The sequence below is a fragment of the Papio anubis genome, chromosome 2, assembly GCF_008728515.1.
Source record: "Papio anubis isolate 15944 chromosome 2, Panubis1.0, whole genome shotgun sequence".
Classification (NCBI taxonomy): domain Eukaryota; kingdom Metazoa; phylum Chordata; class Mammalia; order Primates; family Cercopithecidae; genus Papio; species Papio anubis.
In genome coordinates this window covers 7,929,234-7,954,068 of record NC_044977.1, presented here as the reverse complement: position 1 = coordinate 7,954,068, position 24,835 = coordinate 7,929,234, and the positions used below count along the sequence as shown (strand labels likewise).

Sequence of the window (24,835 nt, the reverse complement as noted above, 5' to 3'; positions counted from 1 at the left end):
ACATATGTTTTCTTCCTTAAGCAATGACTAGTATATATGAATTTCACTAAACTAATCAACCACTTAATTACTGTCATTTTTTATTATTTCTTTTAGATCTGAAAAAATGTTTTTAATATGTTTTGCTTATAAAACAGATAAAAATGTAATGCTTGTCATAAGGAAAACATATATTCATTAGATATTAACTTATTAATAAGGAATAACCAGCAAATTAATCTAAAGACAGTTTATATTTTGTGTTTCCTATAATAAGAGAGAGTGCTTAAAATTTCCATATAAATATGTTTTCGCCTACGTTTTAAGTCAGGAGTAGGCAAACTTCTTTTTTAAGGGCAAGATAGTATATGTTTCAGACTTCTGGTCCTTATAGTCTCTTTTGCAACGACTTAACTCTGACATTGTAGCACAAAAGCAGCCATAGGAAATATATAAATAAATAAATTTCTGTAGTAGTTTCTTTAAAAAAGCAGATGACAAACTTATGAACCAGAGTTTGCCAAACTCTGTTCTAGGTTATTAATACATAAATGGATAAAATTAGTAGGCAGATTGAAGTTTCCTAATATGATACCAAACTATTAATAAATGTCATCATTTCTATTGCTAAAATTTGATATTCAAATCATAATAAAATCCCATCTAACATAACATTAGATGCTTTAATATTCATTTATATAAGCATTGACTAATAAATTGTTTTGTGTTTTATTTGTTTATGCAAATTCAAGAGTAGACAAAAAGTGTCAAAAATTAAATAAAGTTGTTTAGGGGCATATGGAACAATATCATATTCTAACATAAATGTAGTTGGAGTCTGAAATAGTGAAAATAAGTAGGATATATATTGTGGAGACAATATTTGGAAAAATAATGACTGCAATTTTTACAAATGTGGTGATGGATACAAATTTACAGATCCAAGAAGTCTAACAAAACCTAATAGAGTTTAAACTAAGAAAATGAAAATCACTGAGGCTTATCATCAAACCACTATTAAACCCAAATAAAGAGAAAATCAAGATAAATATTAAAAGCAACCAGAGAAAAACAGCACATTATATCTAGAAGAATATCAGTTTGCATGATTATTGATTCTTATCAGAAATAATGAAATTCTGAAGACAGTGGAACAACATATTCTTAAAGTGCCACAAAAATCGATTTCTACATCCACTAAGAATATCTTTTGAAAATGAAATTGAGATAAAGATATTTTTAGATAAAAGAAACAAAGTAATCTTTTGTCAGAAAACCTTTACTGTGGATGACCTTAAAATAAAGGACAATAATATGAAATGGAAACGTTTTAATCTGAAAAAATAAATAAAATTAAAGGCAAATTTGTGAATAAAATAATATATTTTTATCTTAATAATTTTAACAACATTTGATTGTTTAAAGGCAGAATAAAAATGCCTTATGGAGCCTAAAACATAGGTGTTTATGAGATATATATACATATGTATATATCTCCTAAGTATATATGAGATATATGTATCTTATAAGATTGTAAGATATATAATATATAATATATGATATATATTATGTGTATGTATGTATTGTTTTTAAAAGCAAAATAAAAATGCCTTGTGGAGCTTAAAACTTATGTACTTATAGCTATGTATCTCATAAGTATATATGAGTATATAAATATCTCATATGTATCTCATAAGTATATGATATATATATTTCATAAGTATATATACATACACAAATATCTTACATTTAGAATATGAAAGATTGGAAGGGGATGAATTATTAAGTATAAGTACAAGATTTATATATTTTTTATCAGGCATAAAAATGTTATTCTTAGTAGATTATCAAACTTGATGGAGTTATATTTTAATCCCTAGTATATCCACTAAAAATGTATGCAAATAAATTCATCTAAAAAATTATTGTATAACCTAAAATGAAAATCTAAAAATATTCAAGTTGCCAGGAGCGGTGGCTCACGCCTGTAATCTCAGCACTTTAGAAGGCCAAGGAGGGTGGAACATGACGTCAGGAGATCGAGACCATCCTGGCTAACATGGTGAAGCCTCGTCTCTACGAAAAATGTAAAAAAAAAAAAAAAAATAGCCGGGCGTGGTGGCGGCGCCTGTGGTCCCAGCTACTCGGGAGGCTAAGGCAGGAGAATGGCCGGAACCCGGGAGGCAGAGCTTGCAGGGAACCGAGACTGCGCCACTCACTCCAGCCCGGGCGACAGAGTGAGATTCCGTCTCAAAAAAAAAAAAAAAAAATTCAAGTCATCCCAAAAAGGTAAGAAAACAAGCATAGAAATAATAAGAAAGATGATATACATAAATTAAAATTCTAGGATTCTATTCAAACTAATTGATTGGCATTAAATATTAATGAATTTAATACCCTAATTAAATTGAAGATATTTAATCTTTAATGTTTATGATGCATTACTTACAAAGTGGAGAAAAATACTTTGACAAATGACATATTTTAAGTAAATAGACATAGATATGTTGAAGTTAATTATATAGAAAAAAACATCATGCCAAAGGAAAAAAAAGAATAAATAGGGTATGTTTTCTACATTCCTATAAAAAAGTAGATATCATGATAAATATAATGAAAAGAGATAAATAGAAATATTTCATAATAATACAAGATTATTCAGAAAATAAAAAACTCGAAAATGTTTATGTACAGAAGAGCTTTCAAATACATAAAACAAAATGATAAGCATAGAAAGAGAAGTAGAATATATCATAAGCAGAATGTGTGATAGTAAATTTATCTTTCAGAAACTGACAAAAGCAACTAGAAAAAAAACAATGACGTAGACTTGAAAAAATCCTCCCAATGACTTTGAATTAATTGTAATGTAGAACACTGAATTTAACAACTTCGTAATATGAATTATTTTCAACTGTACTTGTCACATGTTCCAAAATATACTATTTGATGGTACTTAAAACACGTTAAATAACTTAAAAGTTCTTATATTATACAAAATTAGTTTTGTAAGAAAATATACTTAGTCAGTAGTCAATAACCTATATTTAAAAATACAAACTCTGGGATGTTTAAGAATACATTTACAAATGATTCAAGATCAAAGAAGAATCACACATGCACACAAACAGCAAAAAAATACCTTGTACTAGAAATCAGAACATACCAAAAACAGTGTGATACTGCCACAAAAATAGTTGGAGATGAATCCATAGCTGTACATTTTATACAAGAAAAAAATGAAAGCCTAAGTAATTGCTTATGGTTCCAAAATAAGCTAAAAAAAGAGTAAGATGAAATGAAGTAATAATAATTGGGTGAATGAACAAAATACAGAAGTGATATCAATGGCAAAAACATAGAGTATTAGTAAAGCCAAAGTTGGTCATTTTAAAATACCCACAAAATTGATAGTGCTTTAGCTCAGCTATTAAATTTAAAAAACACCAAAAAAGCACAAATCAGCATCTTTGACTGAAAGCATGACTATCACCACAGGTAATACATAAATAAATAATAAGGGGATATTAATAACAACTTTGTTTTGATAGACTTGAACATGTTGATAAAATAAATACACTTCTTGAAAAGTACAACTATCAAAAAAGGCATGAAGTAAAACGGAAAACTTGACAGCCTATAGCTACTAATTAAATTATTAGTTATAAAATATATTTCATAAAGACACCTCCAAGGTAAAATTATTTCATTGGTGAATATAATCAAAATCTCAAAAATCAGATCATCAGAGTCTTACATGATCCTTTACATAGAGAAGAAAAACACATTTTCCCACTTCTTTGCTAATGCCTAATACTAAACTATGATAATAAAATTACCCCCAAAAAGGAAAGAAAAAGAACATATAAACATCCTTAAACACAAACACAACAATCATTAACAAATTACTGGCAAATCGTATCCATCAATATAGAAAATGTTCACATATCACGGTAGCCTATGTTTAGCTCAGGTCTGATTAATTTTAAAATCAATCTATGTAATTCTTGTTATTAATAGAATAGAAGAGAAAAGCACTCGATCATTCCAATAGATGCAGAAAGGGCATTATTCAAATTTACAATGTTAATAACATAAACAGTCCCAGCATCCTAAGAATATAAAGAAATTGTTTAAGCCACGTAAGCAGCATGTAAGTAAATCTAAAACTGACATCATATCCAATGGTGAAATATTGAAGATTTTCCAAATATATTTTGGAAAAAGTCAAGAATGCCTAATCTCACCACTTCAGTTCAATATTGCAACAAAGGTTGTTGCAGTAAGGTAAGGAAAATAAATAAAAAGCTACTTATCAATTACTTTATTATTTACATATAAAATCTCTAGGAATCTACATAATAACTTAGAAATTTTATTTTTGCACACTAAAAGGAAACAAAAAGAGAAAAAAATGAATAATTTAGTTAATATTAACGTGAAAAAACAAAAACACCTTAGAGATACTTTTAATAAAATGTGTAGGTAATGTATAAACTGCAAATTACAAAATATTCTTAACAGACATTGAAGAAAAAAAATGGAGCTGTACATGATTTTCGTGAATCAGTAAACTCAATATATTAAGGTTATCCATTTTGGAAAAATTGTTTTAAACATTCAATGTAATTCCAAATCTAATCCTGGCAGATATTGTGTAAAAAACTGACAAACTCATATGAATGTACAGATGATGTAGAATAGTTAACACGTTCTTGAAAAGGAACAACAAATTGCAGGATGTGTACTACTTAACTCTACGACTTACTGTAAAGCTATAGTAATCAAGGCAGTGGAAATGTTGCAGCTTCTTCACTTCTGTAGTTTGTAGTTTGGTGGGCAGGAAGAAGTGTTACCGTATTGTAGCTTTTTCACTTCCATAGTCTGGCAAGTGAGAGGGAGTGTTTAGGCTCCTTCACTTCTGTAGTTTGAGAAGTTCCAAGTTCTTTTCCCACTGTCGCAGCTTTTTTGTTCTCATAGTTTGGTAAGCAGAAGGGAGTGGCATCCAGTAGGTTTTTCACCCCAGTAGTTCAGCTAGGGTGTTACAAGTCTTTTTATTCCTGCTGTCTGTGGTTTGATAAATGGGAGAGTGTGGCACACAGTGGCTTTTTTCACTTCTGTAGATCAGAAAGTGGTAAAGAGTGTTACAGTTCTTTTTGTTCCTACCATTCAGTGGGCTCCAGGGTCTTGTCCTGTAACCAAGAGAAATGAGGTATGCAGACACCAGGAAGTAAAGCAGAGAATAATTCTATTGAGCAACAGAACGAAAGCTCTCAGCTGCAAGAGGGGCTCTGAAAGTAGGTAGCTGTCTGTGAGGCTGAGTCTGGGGTTTTTATGGGCTTAGGATTGGGGAGTTCATACTTATTGGTCCATGGGTGGTCTTGGAAAAAGTACCATCTGATTGGTTAGAAGGCATTATCCAGAAGGAACCAATCAAGGAAGGGGAAATATGGGATAGAAGTTCTCCCTCTGGTCATGGCTTCTATCTGGAGCTGCCAGTTCAGTTTTCAGGCTTTAGGTTGTCCTCAGCTTGAAGGTTGGGTTTGACTGGGGGCCAATCCATGTCTGCCTAGAAATTTCTCTCTCCTGTCACTATCATCATGACTGAGAGGAATGAGGTACACAGACATCAGAAAGTGTGTAAGGCAGAGTAGAATTTTATTGAGTGACAGAAAGAAAGCTCACAGCAGTGAGAGGGGAAGCATAAGTGGGTTGGTGGCTGTAAGAATGATCCTTGGGTTTTTACAGTCTTAGAATGGAGAAATGCATGCTGATGAGTCAATGGGTAGGCATAAGTGAGGCTGGGACCCACTTGAAATGAGGATTTCTAGGATAGGACAAGCTTTAGAGAGGACCTGGATAGGGAGGCCTGGATAGACCAGGAGGAGCAGGACCAGAGGTAGCCCACTCCCACACTGGAGACACCTCTGGAGTTTGCTTCCCTAGTTCCTTTGTTCCAATCTAAATTTTATTCATGGAAGTCTTGCCATGCCATAGGATCAGAATAAGGTCCTTAAGGTATCTTGCTGAGGCTACACCTTGGTGTTACCTGAAGGCTCCTGGACCAGCTCCAGTCCCAGAAAGTCCAAAGGGTTGTCCTTGTAGCCTCTCCTGAGATGACTGCCAGGAGAGCTGGATCAATCCTACAACATCAGCAAAGGTCTAGATTACACTGAAGGCCAAGGAAAGCCTGAACCTATGGGACCTCAGACCATTTGCCTTCACATCTACAGAAAGGTCCAGTTGCAAGATAGTAGTGAAATTGGTACTTCCCTCCAGAGACCAACTTTCCCCATCCTGCAAATTATAATCCAGCCAGGCCCATTTTCAAAAGAATGAAAGAAAATTTTTCTTTAGAGTCTGAGGGTCAAAGGAGTTCCAGTGATTCAGGATACACTCCAGGGGATTGCTGGCTGCAGATGGTTTGTTACCCATCTTTATTATCTTGAATTTGAGGCATCTTCAGAATTTCAGTAACTGGTACTGACACCATGGATGGGCTTATGGCATTCATGTCATGTCATGGATGCAAGCATGACCTCCACCCATGAAACAGGAATGACTGATTGGCAGGAATCATCATGCTTACCCTCACTGTTCTCTATCATCATGCTTACCCTCACTGTTCTCTAGCCTTTCACTGTTGACTGCCTCTGGATCCTTCAGATCTAGTTTTCCTTCTAGGGCTCCAGACTGAAGCATGGAAAACACATTGAAGTAATAGGATTTGGTCAAGGAACTCTAACAGAGGGAGCATCCTTAAATCTTTCAAAACATCCCTCAACTGATAGTTGATAGACAGGGCCAGATCATATCACCTGAGGAAACTGGAGCGGTTGACTCCCAGACACAGTCCCCTTCTCCTGTCGAGAAATGATTCTAACTGAAGACAAGAGAGGTACCTTAGGAGGGAGTATGGATCCATTAAATTAGTTCCCAGTGGCCCTCATCAAATTGCAGCCAACAACTGGCAGGGCATGTGCACTGTTGCTTCCCTATTACAAGCAGATTTTTTCCATTCACAAATGGGGCAAGCTGTAGGACCCACACAAGCTGATTTTAATAAGACCAGCAGACAAGGGACTTCGATTTTCAGGAATAAGGCAGATTAAGCACTCAAAGGGAAGAGTCCACTTGCCATCCGTTCCAATTTATCCAAGGGATTCTGCAGTTATTGAGAGAGTCTGAAATGTTAGTGTGAAGCTGAGGGACCAGATCCTCTTTAGGCAGAAGGCAGAGAGAGGTCCGCAAGGACTGGGGGCCCAGCCTAACAAAATGGCCCCAAAAGAACAATTTTTTTTGCATATATTGACTCCCCTGTTTGCACTGTGTTGACTCCTGACAAGTTGGAAAAACAACTATAATGCAGAGAATGAAATGTTGTCTAGGGCAAAATAGCCTCCTATTGTTTGCCAGTGGGTTTCTTCAACAGAGGAAAAAAAATTCTTTAAAATCTTTGTATTCCCTTCTTTCTAGAAATAAATAAAAACCACATTGTTCTGAGTTACACTCCTGATGACTAAGCCAAGTAGTCATTCTGCCCAGTAATACTATCTCTTTGGGGTAGCAAAATCGCTCGTAAAGTTGTATATAAGGACGGGTTAGCAGCCATGACAGTCTCAAAAGAAAATATGATGGGAAAGACTGGAAACCTTTAAACAACACACGAATGGACTTTTGGGGACTGGAGCTGGTCCAGGAGTCTTCAGGTAACACCAAGATGTACCCTCAGCAAGATACCTTAAGGACCTTGTTTTGATCCTATGGCATGGCAAGACTTCCATGAAGGTAAACTAGATTGGAACAATGCCAGCATTCCCAACACCTAAAGGTGAAGGGTTATTAACAAAGTTCTGCCCGGCAAGCCTGTTACCTGTGTGTTGTAGACCAGCAGCCACACAATTCACCCTTAATTAACTGACAGAAGCTCAATGCTCCATCTGTTCTAGAAAAATACCTGAGGACAAGCAGCCGTGGAATTGAAAGTAAAGAATCACAGGTTCACTCTTACTCAGCCTTCCACTGATTCTGGATGAGTCCCCAAGAAATCTCTTCCTTCTCAAAGTTCAGGAGGTGGGAGGGAGTGTTACTGCTCTTTCATTCCCGCAGTTCGGAAAGTTCCAAGTTCTTGTCTCATAACCAACTGGAATGAGTTACATGGTCACTAGAGTGTGAGTAAGGCAGAGTATAATTTTACTGAGGAACAGAAAGAAAGCTCTCAGCAGTGAGAGGGATCCTGAAAGTGAGTTGTCAGCTGAAGACTGAATCCAGGTTTTTATGGATTTAGAATGGGGAGATTCGTGCTGATTGATTTATGGGTGGGCTTGGAAAAGGTACCATTCAGAAAGAGGTATGGTGATGTGGAGAACAAATCAGGGGCTGAAGTGAAGGCTTGGCCTGGGACCAATCAGGGGCTGAGCACACTGAACATAAAAAGGAAGTTTTCACTCTGGTCTATGGACTCGATCCGGAATTGCTAGTTTGGTGTTCAGGCTTCAGACTGTCCTTGACTTGAAGGTTGAGTTCCACTGCGGACTCCTTGCTGTCTGCCTAGGAATTTGTCTGCCTCCTATCACTACCAGTACTGGCATAAGAACCAACATATAGAAACACACACACACACACACACACACACACACGCACAGAAATAGACTAATACCTACACAGTCATCTGATTTTCAAACAATGGAAAATATATTTTAAAAAGTAAAGTATTAAATATAGTCTGTGTGGGAAAGGAAAGTCTTTAAACAAATGATCTCAGAAAAACTGGATATCCATATATGTGGAGACAAAAAAGTGCCTAATTGTTGACTTGTATCAAACACAACATTAACTTGAGATGGATAATACACCTGAACAGAAAAGTAAAAAATGTTTGGGAGAAAACATAATTATTTTGTGATTTGAGATTAAGCAAATGTTTACTAGAAAGAAAGAGAAAAAATATAATTTAAATAACGAAATAGATGAATCATTAAAAATGTAAAAATATCTGCTTATCAAAAGACATTAAAATAACAAATATTGTAACCAAGTTATTCATTGACTATTCTGTCTAATGGAAAATATAGGCTGAAATTTTAGAACATCTTGGAAGTAATTATAAAAACTAAACACCTGAAAATTATGGGATAACAAACAAACATAGCTATAAGAAAAAATTGATAGATCAGGCAAATAGATTAATAAAACAAAAATTACAAAGAAATTAAACATACAATGAATAAAACCAAGAAAGAACAACTTTAAACCAATAGTGAAGAACTGTCTAAAATCCAAAAATCCTTTAATAACGATTAATTGAATAAACTATAGTATATTCGCCCAATGTAATACTTTGGAGTTTAGAAAAGAATGAAGACAAGCTATATACGTAACAAATTTCTGGGATAAAGTATAAAGTGAAGTGGATACTATTGTTACCGGTGTGTTTTCATTTATCAAAGAATGGATGGATGAGATAATACATGCATAAATGTGTGTGTGTTTTATTTAAAAACAAATCTGCAAACAAATCAAAATAAAAGGATAAATCAAAATTCAAATAGAATTGTGTGTGTGTGTGTGTGAGTGAGAGAGAGAGAGAGAGAGAGAGAGAAATAAAGGCTGGGCATGGTGGCTCATGCAGGAAATCCCAGCACTTTGAGAGGCCGAGGTGGGAGGATTACATGAGGTAGAGAGTTCAAGACAGGCCTGGCCAACATGGTGAAACTCCGTCTCTATAAAAAATACAAAAATTAGCCAGGCGTGATGGCAGGCACCTGTAATCCCAGTTACTTGGGAGGCTGAGGCATGAGAATTGTTTGAACCCTGAACGTGGAGGTTGCAGTGAGCTGAGATCGCACCACTGCCCTCCAGCCTCTGCAACAGAGCGAGACTCTGTCCTCTGTATCAAAAAAAAGAAAAGAAAAGAAAAGAAAAGGTGGACTTTTATGGAATTAACTTTAGACACATGAACATGCATTCTATAATTATAAAACAAAATATATTAAAAGATTAAATCTTTAAAAATGGAGCAAAATACAAGTTTAACCGTAGCAAGTTGTTTTCATAGTGCAGTAGAGAGTCATTATCTCAGTGATTTTGAAATACTAATCTGATTGATGGAGTATGTCTTAAAAGGAAGAAGAAGATTAAAAACAAACATACAAACAGACAAAAAACCTGTTTTGGCCAGGCCCAGTGGCTCATGCCTGTAATCCCAGCACTTTGGGAGGCCAAGGTGGATGGATCACCTGAGGTCAGGAGTTTGAGACCAGCCTGGCCAACATGGAGAAACCCCGTCTCTACTAAAAACACAAAATTAGCTGGGCATGGTAGCACATGCCTGTAATCCTAGCTAATAGGGAGGCTGAGGCAGGAGAATCACTTGAACCCAGGAGGCAGTGGTTGCATTGAGCTGTGGTTACACCATTGTACTCCAACCTAGGCAACAAGAGTGAAACTCTGTCTCAAAAAAGTAAACACACAAATAAACAAAACCCAAAACAACAACACGAAAGAACCCTGTTTTTTTCTAATCATATTGTTATTAGTAGTGCTGGTATTGTTTCCTGAAACTGGCACGTAGGTTAAAGCAAGCCATTAATTAAGACAACTTTGTTATTAATCAAGGTTGTAAGTATCAATGGCATGGACACATAAAATCAAATAAGTGAAAATCCAGAAGCTTAGATATGATCTAGAAAAAACAGAATGAATGTATATATTTTATCACTAAAGTATGTATGTATGTGTCTTTTTTAGGTTTATGTCCTGAAAGAGAATAGAAATTATGATGAATTTAATAGCAGTGAGATTAATGTCCTCTGATTTTCTTACTAGTAGGGATGAAGATTTCTAGAAGAAATAGCTGATTCCAGTTATATGATAAAAATAATACAAATATTTTATCATACCAGAAATAAGAAAATTGTCAAAGATTAAAGGTCATGTCAAGAACACTTAAAAGTTATCCTGCATTTGCTCCCATTGCCCAGATATAGGACAACATAGGAGCATCAATAAGCATCATCGTCATAAAGTATTGAAACATTAAATATATTTGAATCCAGGAGCTTATGTTAGTCAAAAATGCATGTAAGGAGAGCAACTCTATATTCTAAATACAGTCATGTGCCGCATAACAACATTTTGGTCAAAGACAAACTGTACACACCACAGTGGTCCCATAAACTTATAAGGGAGCTAAAAAATTTCTATCACCCAATGATGTCGTACCCTTTGTAAAGTGATAGTGTAATGCTTTACAGGTGTGTTTGTGGTGATGCTGGTGTAAACACACTTACTGCACTGCCACTTGTATAAAAGTACAGCATGTACAGTTATGCATGGTACATAAAACTTGATAATGATAGTAAACAAGCATGTTACTGGTTTATGTATTTACTATACTAAGTGTCTTGTTATTATTTTCACATAGTAATTCTACATAATTGTTAAAAAGTTAACTTTAAAATAGCCTCGGGCAGGTCCTTCAGGAGGTGTTTTAGAGGAAGTCATTGTTATCATAGGAAATGACAGCTCCATGCATATTACTGCACCTGAAGAACTTCCAGTGGGACAAGACATGGAGATAGAAGACAACGACATTTATTACTCTGACCCGGCGCAGGGCTGGGCTACTATGTGTGTTTATGTCTTAGTTTTTAACTAAATGTTTATAAAGTTGAAAACATTAAACATTGCCTAAAGCTTAGAGATTCGGAATATAAAAATAAATAATTTTGTACGGCAGTATGATGTGTTTGTGTTCTAAGCTAAGCATTATTACAGGAGTCAAAAAGTTTTAAAATGAAAATGTTTGTAAAGTGAAATGTTACAGTAAGCTATGGCTAAATTATTATCAAGAAAATAAATTTTTAAAATACATTTAGTGTAGCCCAAATGTACAATGTTTATATAAAGTCTACGGTAGTACATGGTAATGTCTACACGGACCTTCACATTTACTCACTGACTCACCCAGGACAACATCGAGTCCTGTAAGTTTCAATTATGATAAGTGCCCTATATTGGTGCACCATTTTTAATCTTTTGTACCATATTTTTACTGTAACTTTTTTATGTTTAGGTATGTTTTGGTTCACAAATAATTACCATTGTGTTACAGTTGCCTACAGTATTCAGTACCATAACATGCTGTACAGGTTTGTAGCCTAGAAGTGATAGGCTATCCCATATAGACTAGGTTTGTAACATGCTGTACCAGCTAGGTTTGTGAAAGTACAGTCTAGTGCCTAATGATGCACTCCTCAGAACATATCCCCATCATTAAGCAACACATGTTTGTACTGGCCAATGAAGAAAAATAATCGACCTTTTAACTCTGCTTTCCATGTAGAAACTCTGCCTCAGAATAGCCAAATAATTCTTAAGGGGACATTGCTCTTAACGGTGTTCCAGTTAAAAAAAAAATAATGCTAGAATTAGAAATTCAACATTTTGCATTCCATAATGAAATAATGAATCTGGGCAGTTAAGTTCCTTATTTCATTACAGAATATAAAATATAATGGTCACCATTTATGTGCTTCCTGATGGAAACCTACACCACCTCTGAAGGTATCTTGGGGGTGAGGGGACAGAATCAGATCAACACATCAGAGTTAACATCAGTTTAATGAAATTTCAGGTGACAGAGCAACATGTTGAATGAAAGTGTGAAGGACTACTTAGTAAAATTACAGCTCAACAGAAGGTATAGGTTACTTTCTTCAGCAAACGTGTTAAATAATCAGAATGGAGAGAGGGACAATTATAGATTTTTTTAAGTTTTAGAGAAGTATAAATGACAAGATAATAGCTTTTTGTTACTGTTGTTCCTGATTGAAACAAATTGTTATAACAGTGGATATAAGACAACTCTAGAAAGGCAAATACTGACTGGGTAGTTAATACTAGAATTTTTAACATTTTAGATGTGGCAGTGGTTTGGGGTCCATGCACATTTGAGTCTCTATTGTAAAAATACGTACTGAGAAATTTTCTCTAGATAAACACTAACTGATGTTGATGACCTCCAGAGTCAAGCCTTACATTTAAGTAAATTTCTAAGTTAGGTTGGAAATAAGTTTAGATTTATTAACTAAAGTTTTGGATTTTTCATAACAATATAATGATTTCCAGATATTTAGGAAGAGAATGGAGAGATAAATAGATAGAAAGACAGATAGATGATTGATAGATAGATAAACATAGACCAGTAAGTATAGGTAGATACATACATACATACACACACACACACACACACACACACAGATGCAGACATGTAGCTGATGCATTGATGTATAAATAAATGGGTGGATAAATGAATATTGGATGGTGAGAGAAAGAGAGAAAGATACAGGGGGAAATGAAGGTAAGGGAAGGAGACAAGAAAGAAGGGGAGGAGAGGGTAGGGAAAACAGAGCATATAGAGATACAAACACAGGAGTACACATACACTACCCAATGCCCTTTTGGTTATCATAAAATAATTTTCTATTTTTATAAATGATTTAATTTCTTGCAGTCCCTTTTTACCTTTCCATATTGCTACAAGCATAATCCCAAAGGGGAAATAGCAAGAATGTAGACATTTAGTCAAATTGTTCTTTTAGTAGCTAGGTTAAATGATTGCAGCTGCTCTGTAAATAATCAAACAATTATGTGTAGGTTTAGTGTAAATATTTGATAGGTGAATGGAATAATCTTTATTGAAGCTATACAATGCATAGAATTATAGTATAAAAATAAAAAATATAGTATAAAAATAAAAAACTGTATGAAATATGATGAAATATGGATAACTGAATGATGGAGAATGGTGATGGAATATCACCTATATAAAATGTATTCAAACTAGGAAGTACTGGACAATTAATTTAATGAGAACATAGTTATTGTGTGCTCTGAGAGGGTTCTCTGGAGTGTTTAAATGGAAAATCTAACTTCATAGGTATGTAAAAAGATATAAGATTACCATTATTTACTTTTTTCTTTGGTTTGTAACGTTTTTATATTACCTTGGAACATCACAGTTCAACTAATAATTTCTTAAGCAAAATGAGTTACGCAAGCTCTAAGTTGTTTGATCATGTTGTAAAGCTAAATATTGTCTGGTAGAAAATTCTGTCTTAGTTATCATATAATAGTTTGCAAAATTATGAAAAAGTTAGTGGTACTTAACAGACGAAAACCTGAAAATTATTTAATGAACAGCAACAAGAAAGGAGCATGTATTACTTTAATGTGCTAAATCATTTTTTAAGGAATTGTGGTATGATTTAAAAAAACAAGATTTAACAGTAAATTATTTATTTTTCTTATACCTGTTCTTTTGCTATTCAAAATGTGTTTCAACTTTAAAAAATGTATCTATGAAGTATATAGCTATAAACTCAAATGATTCTATTTCACAAATTAAAAAAATTGAGTACAAATTCAATTAAAGCATTGTCGGATTTTTTAAAAACTAGTCTGTGTCATATTCTTTCTTTGTACAGATATACTGCCCTTCTCCTACCTTCTAAAAAGTGCATAATAATGTTTTCATTCATTACATTAAAATGAGTTGTATTTTAAGAAATGTTTGGCATTTTCATGACACTTGATAGCTAACTATTCATATGGAGTGAAAGCCATAGGCCAATTTATTATTCCTTTTATAATTTGTATTTGCCATATTATCTGAAGACAACTTAATTGTAGCTCTATGACTTAATTCTACTATTCATCATTCATTATACAATGTAAATAGATGCCTATAATTCTTTCCTTTTTCAAATGTAGAGGGTGTTCAAACTTTTTATAATTGGGGTCATGTGCTGAGAATCAGTTGGTTTTACTTTGTATACTATTCCCAGTATGAAATGCAAAATCTATGTAATTTTGCATTGATCTTTACATTATCTATTATATTATAGAAAGTTGCAATTTTTTAATGTTACAGAAGTTAACACTTTAAGCTTAAGGTTCCAATGCAAAATAAATTCTAAGTCTCATTAAAGAACATACTGCTATACCTTACATTTTACTGAATATTTGTGACAAAACATTATGTATGGACTGAATAAACTGAAGACTTAAATCAGCATCTCTTATAAGATTTAAATATATGTCTGTAGGACCAGTGTGGGAAAATATAAGAACACCTTTTAGATTTTACACTATGGGCATTCCTTCTGAAGTATAGATCTTCTTTTACAGGGGATCTGCGGCATTTTTGTCTGCTTCTCACAGGAGACCTATGTGAATCTTTGATGAAACCTCTCTCTCTCTCTTTCTTTTCTCTCCTTCCTTTCCTATGAAATTATAGTACATTCAATTTTGATGCCAAGTAAAATTATTTTCCGACTCTTTAAACAACAAGAACTCTGTAAATTTAGAAAAGGGACATATTGCACACTTTTTAAAGTAGAGACAGACATGATATTCCCTCGAGTTTTACTAAATCTTTTCTTATCTCTGAATGCCTGTCTTCATCCATCTATATTAAAATAGGTCTGTTTTTATATATCCCCTCGTGGTTTCCTGTCTGGATTTTTAAAATAAACTGAACATATACTTTAGATATATCAATCTTGTTTTACCTTTTCTTTCTTTAATGTTGTGAAATCAGAGGTGTTATCCTCCATTTTTAAATTCCATGGATTTCAAGGCATTGTTAGGCCTGAGAATAGAGCAATATATTCATTAATTTAGAAAAATATTTTTACTCCTCAAATTTCAAGAACATGGTATGTATTTCAAAATCCTGTTGAATAGTTCTACATAGCTCTTATTAGAAACTAAATATGGTATGCTTGTAAGAACTTTTATCAGCCCCAGTAGTCTTATCTTTCCTAAGGGAGTTAGCTTAATACAATGGCCCTTTCCCACCATTTAGCTATTGGTGTTCTAACGAAACTTTCAAGGTGGGAAGTTTGGGTCAGTATGTAGTGAAATCTTTCAGACACTGTTTGCTTTTATTTCTTTGTTTTGTAAAAACTTCCATATTTGGCTGTCTTGTGCCCTCTGGGAGTTCAACCAATATCCACGTATTTTCTTGAAGCCTTTTCTTAACTCTTACCTTTGTTATGAGAATTGTGACGTCTTTTCCATAAACTTTTTCTAATTGATTAATGTGATCAGTGCTATGTCTTTGTGTGAGCCACTTTGATTCATCTCCCTGGGACTGTATTCGCATTTTTTTTTTTTTTAACTTTTTGTTCCCTATTTATTCTCCTGCTAAGAGCTTCTCTCTCTCTCTTTTTTTTTCCCTAGAATATTGAGATACCACATTGCACGTACATTTTTTTTTTCTTTTTAGCTTTTAAGAAGGTTCTTACTGAATTGTTCTTTCTATAGCAGGACTAAGAGAATCTAGTAGAATACAGAGGATTCCATGTCTTCAGGCACTCAGAGAGGAAACCAAAACTAAAAGTTATATAAACACCTATAAATTATTGCAAGTGTGAAATGCTGAGAAAAGAGTGTTTTGTATTTGTTATTATAGAATGTTGCAGATATAAATAGTCATAAAAATTACCTAGTCCAATATCTCATTTTACAAAAGAAACTGAGATACAAAGGCTAAGCTATTTGCTTAATATGATCATAAAGTAAATTATATGAAAGAGGAAGATAATTTTAGTTATAATTTGCAAGAAAATAAATTTTAATTTCTTCTTTTCATATATTTCCAAACTTTTAAACTTCAAAAGGAATTTCTAAAGTATTTGATATATGTCAAAGTAAATGAATACATCTATTTAATCAGCAAATGTATATCAAATGCCTATTATATAATTGACTCTATTATTTACAGTTGGAATACAATAATGGAGAAGACATAACCCCACCTTTGATTAATTACACTAAAAGCAGGTGGGATTCATGTAAAATATATATTATAACAGAAGGATGTGCATGCATTAATTCAGGAGTGAGTGATCTACTGCTTGACTATTGGTGTCAGTGATTGTTTTTATTAATAAAATTAATAGCAAAGCATTATTGTGATAACCATCATGTTTAAGGTTTAGATTTCATTTTGTCAGACATTGAAATTTCTTGGAAAATACGTAAAAGGCATCCTTAAATATTTTAATAAACTGTAGTTTTTGTTATTAATAACAAAAATATTCAGCTCATAACACATCAAACATTGTAATTATTTTTTCTAATTTATAGAATGTATACAAATTCTTGGGATGTCTGATTTCAGCAATAATAATGAGAATTTTAATTTGTATATTTGATGCATCTTATACATAAAACATGCAAAATGTTTGGTGAGATTTGAAAACAGTTTAAGTAATCTAACTACTTTTACTTACAGACATTGAAACAGTAAAAAGTCACGTAAAGAATGTCCACTTAGCAGTCTTTCCAGATTATCTAACGTTCTTGTTTCCCACTGTGGCATATACTGACTGATGTCTACGGCATCCTAAATGTACATTAGGAATCTCCTGTCTCCTATGTACTCTGGTTTTCAACAGGTGAAAAGCATTAATCCTAAAACTGTTTATGCCATATCAGCTAGTAATTATGTATGTGTGTGTATATATATATACACACAAACCCACACATAATTATGGATATATACATATTTACAAATACATATACATAATTACAAATATATATATACATAATTACAAATATGGCGTGAGATTCAAGAGAATAACTAACAAAAGTTGTGACTAGAAACACATTAATCATTAATATTAGAGAAAGTGAGAAACAAACGTAGAAGGATTTACATTCAAAGGATTTACATTCAAACTCTTACAAACTTTCTTACTTGGACGTCCAGGCAGAAGGATTGGTGAAGGTCAACAGCTCACAACCAAGCTGGGCAAGACAGTGAGTTCTTATCTCTAAAAATAGCTTGAAATATGAGCTAAGCATGGTGACACGGGCCTTTCATCAAATATATTTGGGATGCCAAGGTCAGTGGATGACTGGATTCCAGAAGTTCAAGGCTGCAATGAGCTATAATTGCACTACTACACTTTCAGCCTAGGTGGTAGAGAGAAATTCTATCTCTAAAACAAAACAAAAACATTTCTTTAAATGCTTTTTATACTTCAAAAGTACCCCCCCACCCCCACCCAAGAACTGTGTATGATGCATCAGAATGTGGTATGCGAAAGCTAGGTAATGTAGAGCTTGTCATAAAAGGACATTTTGAATATACACACAGCCACACACACACACACACACACACAGACACACACACAAAGTGAAATAAAATGTAGTATGTACACACCATGATTTTGTTTAAAAGACTTTGTTCCACATATATAGGATGTGCTAAATTTTTCTGCAACCAATAACTATATTATTTGTATTTCTATTTAAGTTTATTTAATAACACTTGTTTATTTAATAAATAATAATTATTTAAATAATTTAATAAAATACTGCTATTGTTAGGTGCAGGAAATTTGGCATTTTAAAAATAAACTTTCTCTAAAAGCTTAAATAAGTTTCAAACCCAGTATCACTCTTTTTTGCAACAATTACAATTGTACTCAACTTCTGTGGAATAGAAGGCAAAGGTGTAAATATTACACTCTATCTTTGTCAGAAAGATCAACCTCTTTGCTATCAGTTAATTTTTTGGCTGTTGTTGAAAGCAGGCTAATGTTAGATTAACTTTTGCTAGTGCCAAATACAGTTAGAAAAATATTCCAAAAAATATAAACACAAAAAGAGATCAAGAGAGAGCACCAAAGATAGCTTTTTTACATTTTATATTTGGATCGTTTTCACACTGACAAAAACAAAAATCTCTTCTGTATTTTAGTGACAACACTTTTGAATGACAATTATCTGATATTTTTATTTCTAATCTTTTCTGTTTTATGATGGTACATATTTGCATTTCAAAAAGAAAGGAAAATGATGTGAGCCAAAATAAAAGAGTGATGATTCTTGATTTTTATTAACTCAGAAGATGTCAAAGATTAATGATGATTGATGAGTGTTAGGGGAGAAAAACACAGAGGTACATTACCCTGTATTTGAATGCCAAATTGGACAGGTTACATCAGAAATTTAAAAGTGTGATTATTTTGTTTCCCCCCAAGAAATGTGTTAATAATCATACATTTAAAAAGTGAAAATAATTTTATATTCAAAAATGATAAATTCTCACTAATATTAAGATAACTTTATTTTCAAATACATTTGTGAATACTGAAAATATAAAGACATAAATCTCATTAACTCGGCCGGGCGCGGTGGCTCAAGCCTGTAATCCTAGCACTTTGGGAGGCCGAGACGGGCGGATCACGAGGTCAGGCGATCGAGACCATCCTGGCTAACACGATGAAACCCCGTCTCTACTAAAAGATACAAAAAAACTAGCCGGGCGTGGCGGGCGCCTGTAGTCCCAGCTACTCCGGAGGCTGAGGCCGGAGAATGGCGTGAACCCGGGAGGCGGAGCTTGCAGTGAGCTGAGATCCGGCCACTGCACTCCAGCCTGGGCGACAGAGCGAGACTCCGTCTCAAAAAAAAAAAAAAAAAAAAACTCATTAACTCTCAGTGAGCTCCCAAATTAACAGAAAAGAGAGGCCTTTTATGGTAGTTCTTTCTTCCACAAATAGGATAAAGTGATTGCTAGACTGAGTTACAAATAGTAAGTTAGATGTATCCACAGAATTTGAAGGGGGGCGGGACAGTAAAACAAAGGTAACAGCGGCAAAGTGTTCTGATCAGAAGTAACTTGTGAGCTAACTCCCAAAGGGGGAAAATGTCAAAATATGAGAAACAAAATGAATACATTGCAATTGGAGCATAGGGTGATAATGTGTGTAAGTGTGTGTGCTCATTGAGGGAAACCCTCATTTGTATTGGAGGGCTCAAAGGAAGAATTTAGGAGCATCAGTATGTTTGGAAAGAAAACCTTGAGAATGTATTTGCTTCACCCTTTACATAAAATGATTAAGTGGCCATTTTCTACATAACAGTATTGGTTGGGTCAGGCTAATGAGACAGAGCCTCTCAAACTTGCTTTCCCCTAAAACTTTGAGGATGAATTCGGGGCGTTAAGGAACTTAAGGCCCTTCTAATCCTTGACAAGGAAGCTGGACTTCGTTCTGAAGGGAGACAGACATCATTGTGGAGTTATAAGCAGAGAAAGGGGCATACTCAGAACGTGTTCTTAAATCACTGTGAGGGCTGAGTGGGAAAAGAATAAGATGGGAAGTGAAAAAAAAAAGTGGGAGACTGACAATAATTAGGGCCAGAAATTCTACCATGATAGCTGAAGATATAAAATATATAATGTAACATATACACATGTATAATATATACAATATATAATGAACTTTTACAATCAGGAAAAAATGTGGGGTTTGGGAAGAGCAGATGGATTCAATAACTTTTTAGCAGAGTGTCAAAATGTGTTAATAGATCAGATGTGGGGACAAAGGAGAATTATTATTTTGGAAGAACAGAAAAAGTTCTATTTAAACATGTTGAGTTTGAAGGGACTATAATTTCTTTGTCTATCTAGCTTTTATATATTTATGAGTCTATTTATATTTTTATATTTATTCATGATTTAAAAACTTTAAATCATTAAATGTTGCAGAAAATGTTTTTAAGAGAAAACTTTTAGCAAAAGGCCAATAAAAACTCACCAGTACAAAACCACTTCTAAAGTAACTATTCAAAAATTCCTCATTTATTAGTTTATTGCTACCAGACTTTTTTTTCTTTTTGGAAGTCGGACAGAGTAACTTTATTTTATTTTATTTTTATTATACTTTCTGTTCTAGGGTACATGTGCACAACATGCAGGTTTTTTACATAGGTATACATGTGCCATGTTGGTGTGCTGCAGCCATTAGCTCGTCTTTTACATTAGGTATATCTCCTAATGCTATCCCTCCCCACTCCCGCCACCCTACAACACGCCCCAGTGTGTGATGTTCCCCTTCCTGTGTCCAAGTATTCTCATTGTTCAATTCCCACCTAGGAGTGAGAACATGAGGTGTTTGGTTTTCGGTTCTTGTGATAGTTTGCTGAGAATGATAGTTTCCAGCTGCATCCACGTCCCTACGAAGGACATGAACTCATCCTTTTTCATTGCTGCATAGTATTCCATGGTGTATATGTGCCACATTTTCTTAATCCAGTCTGTCATTGGACTGGTTCCAAGTCTCTGCTATTGTGAATAGTGCCACAATAAACATACATGTGCATGTGTCTTTATAGCAGCATGATTTATAATCCTTTGGGTATATACCCCATAATGTGATGGCTGGGTCAAATGGTATTTCTAGTTCTAGATCCTTGAGGAAACACCATACTGTCGTCCACAATGGTTGAACTAGTTTACAGTCCCATCAACAGTGTAAAAGTGTTCCTATTTCTCCAAATCCTCTCCAGCACCTGTTGTTTCCTGACTTTTTAATGATTGCCATTCTAACTGGTGTGAGATGGTATCTCATTGTGGTTTTGATTTGCATTTCTCTGATGGCGAGTGACGATGAGCATTTTTTCATGTGTCTGTTGGCTGCATAAATGTCTTTTTTTGAGAAGTGTCTGTTCATATCATCCTGATACCAAAGCCTGGCAGAGACACAACAGAAAAAGAGAATTTTAGACCCATATCCCTGATGAACATCAATGCAAAAATCCTCAATAAAATACTGGCAAACCGAATCCAGCAGCACATCAAAAAGCTTATCTACCATGATCAAGTGGGCTTCATCCCTGGGATGCAAGGCTGGTTCAATATATGCAAATCAATAAACACGATCCAGCATATAAACAGAAACAAAGACAAAAACCACATGATTATCTCAGTAGATGCAGAAAAGGCCTTTGACAAAATTCAACAGCTCTTCATGCTAAAAATTCTCAATAAATTTGGTATTGATGGAACGTATCTCAAAATAATAAGAGCTATTTATGACAAACCCACAGTCAATATCATACTGAATGGGCAAAAACTGGAAGCATTCCCCTTGAAAAAAATGTCACAAGACAGGGCCTCTCTCACCACTCCTATTCAACATAGTGTTGGAAGAGTAACTTTCTTAGTTAGACAGTTTCAAGTCCTCTTGCAAACTCTTTGTCCACTGTTCTCTGTTCTGACCTTAGGAATTTGACATATATACTGCATCAAAAGGTTCTCTTGAACTCATTAACATAGGATTTAATCAGAAAAACACTTTCACCTGATATTCTTTGCCAGTACACGGAATGGGATGTATAAATCATCTGAGAGAAATCTTACATGGACTAATGAGAAAGAGAAAAACAACTCCATAACAGGAGATCTAGCCTTGTACTTGTAGTTAGGCCCTGATGTTCTGCTGTTGAACACACAGCTTCACTGAATATTAACATCGGTAAGGTCACTCGCTGCCCATATGATTCAAGACAAAACCAGGCCACTCTGCTCTCATGTCTGAACATAGACACTGAAATTGTCCAAGCCATAAATATGGTCAACATCCCCCTATTCTGGCTAGGATGAAGGACTGCTGCCTCTTTATCCTTCTAGATAAAGAGATACATCGAATTAATCCTGCTGCCTGAGAGTGAAACAAATTCAAGAGTAAATCCATGACTCCATAAAGTCTTTCCAAAATCACAGAATGAGAGTGCAAATCCTGTAAGTCCTGAAACCCTCCTACTGAGAGGCCTGAGGGTCCCTCCTGGGGATCTTCTTTCTTGCTGATGCTGCTGATGTGTTCCTTGTGGTTTCTGGTTAAAGGTCATTGACATTAGTGAATAATATAGTTGTGAAAATATTCAATCATTTGTTTTGTTTCTAAATTGAGGTTTGAAATTAAATGAATATCAAATTTAAACTTTCCCAGAACAAAAGCAAAAGGAAAACTAATATGATAAAGAGAAATTTGAGAAGAAATTCTTAATGTTAGTTATTGGTCTCTCTCTTTGTATCTCTCTCCCTCTCCTTTTTATCCTGTAAGAATGTATCTCCAAATTTCTTTTTAAATGATCATATCTCATAAATAGCTGTAATCTTATTAAAAAGTAATATGATTATTATGTTGAAAACTGTTAATGCTATGGCACTCTCAGTTTATTAGCACTTTCCAATTATCTTATTCATTAAGCTCTTTGAAGAATGTTTTCTAGAAGAATAAAATTTTTCAGCATATTTGGTTATATGTGTTGGGAATCCTGGAAAATTGCCCTAGCAGTCGTAAGAAATAGTGAAAAAATTCTTTTTTAAATGTTTTATTGCCACTCAACTTTTATGCATTAAATACTAAGGTGATGCATCTCTCTTTAAAATTAGGATTCAGACTAGGGAACTGCTGTAAATGTAAAAGTTAAAAGTATTAGTGTATCAAATACAAATGTAATTTTCCTGATTCATGGCTACCACTAGCTTATAATTTCATTTAGATTATCCTAGATATTCTGTTGTTTGAAATACATGAAAAAAAGTGTAATAAATATATATTACTATAAAGATTACATTGTTTGAAATAAGTTTTACGGTTTTTAATAAGTTCTGAATTTATCAGTGTTTTTGTTAACATTTTTCACCTCAAAAATAAAACTAAAATAAAAACATTTTTATTATTAATTTTGTTAATTTTTATAGCCTAATATTTATTATTTTTGTAAACTTTAGATAACAAAGTTTATGTGAGTTGTGTCATGTAAAAGAAAGTGAGTAGTATATAATTTGGAACAGAATGCTGTCTCAAATTACTTAAGACATAACATAAATGACACGTATGAAGAATAAGCACAAAAGAGTTTAAATTAAATTTATCATGTGAAGGGTTCATCTAGTCATTTGATATTTTATTATTTTTAAAGTTGATTGTATTTTTATTTTGCCAGATTAATTTATTTGGCATAGTATGCCAGAGTGAAAGACTGTTTGTATATTAGAGTGACGTTCCAGCTTCAGTCTGAAGGTAATCTGGAGGCAGAATTCCCTTGTCCACTAGGACCTCAGTTTTCACTCTTCAAACTTTCAACTGATTGGATGAGGTCTACCCACATTAAGGACTCAAGGTCTACTGCTTTAATGTTATTCTCATCTACAAAATACCCTCACAGAAAATCTAGATTGGTTTTTGATTAAATATCTAAGTACTGTGATTGAGGCAAGTTTATATGGAAAATTAACCATAATGATTTGTAATATCATTACATATCATCAGTATGTTGAATATTTATACCGCAAACTAATAGAGTTGAATTGCATTTCTCACTTTTTCTGCATGAATCTTCTAATTTTAGAAAAGAAACTGATGTTTCTCTTATCTAATGATAAACCCTGAGTTAATTATACCAGAGTAGTGTTTTGGATTTCCTGTGAAATGGGTGTGAGAGAAATATTTTTTACTAGTATTAGTTAAGTTGGTTGTGTGACTGTGTGTGTTAGCATATAGGTGTTTAAAATTTACCTGAGAATTTCCACTAGTAATAACTGATTTGGTGTTAAAGAACTAAAATTAAGCTGTTGTCAAGCTAACGTTGCTTTCTTGAATGAATACAAATTTTACAAATGAAAAAAAGTTTAAAAACTAAAAATAAAAATAGTTTTCTTAATGAAGATTTATTGTAGCAATAAAAATGCAAATAGTAGTTTTCTTAATGACTACATATTTATAAAATGAACCATCAATTTTGGAGAAATGTCTTAAATCTTTGTATGTATTACTCTGTGTAGCTGTGTATTTGGAGTTGTAGAGTTGTCACATGTAGCTGATACCTTATGGGATATCAACTAACTGATTACATTCAGGCCTGCTCTCCTTCATTCCCCATATTCTTTCTTTCCTCTTCCTTCTTGTTCTCTTTTCCTCCCTCACTCTCTCCACCCCTTCCTTCCCTTCTTCTCTTCTTCCTTCCTTCCTGTCTCTGTTTTCATTTT

General features: G+C 33.9%; 1 long non-coding RNA gene across 5 annotated transcripts; it reads right to left on the bottom strand.

The window, feature by feature from the left end:
- Nucleotides 1–2,647: 2,647 nt before the first annotated feature.
- Nucleotides 2,648–17,972, bottom strand: LOC103880886. Of its 5 annotated transcripts, XR_004182007.1 has the most exons (4): nucleotides 17,750–17,972; nucleotides 15,555–15,634; nucleotides 6,029–8,143; nucleotides 2,648–5,171 (listed from the first exon to the last, which is right to left on the bottom strand). It is a non-coding gene; the product is annotated as an uncharacterized LOC103880886 (long non-coding RNA). The 5 variants fall into 5 exon arrangements; XR_004182006.1 differs by lacking the exon at nucleotides 17,750–17,972 and having other exon boundaries at nucleotides 15,555–17,723; XR_004182008.1 differs by lacking the exon at nucleotides 17,750–17,972 and having other exon boundaries at nucleotides 6,029–8,122; nucleotides 15,555–17,723.
- Between the last annotated feature and the right edge of the window lie 6,863 nt (nucleotides 17,973–24,835).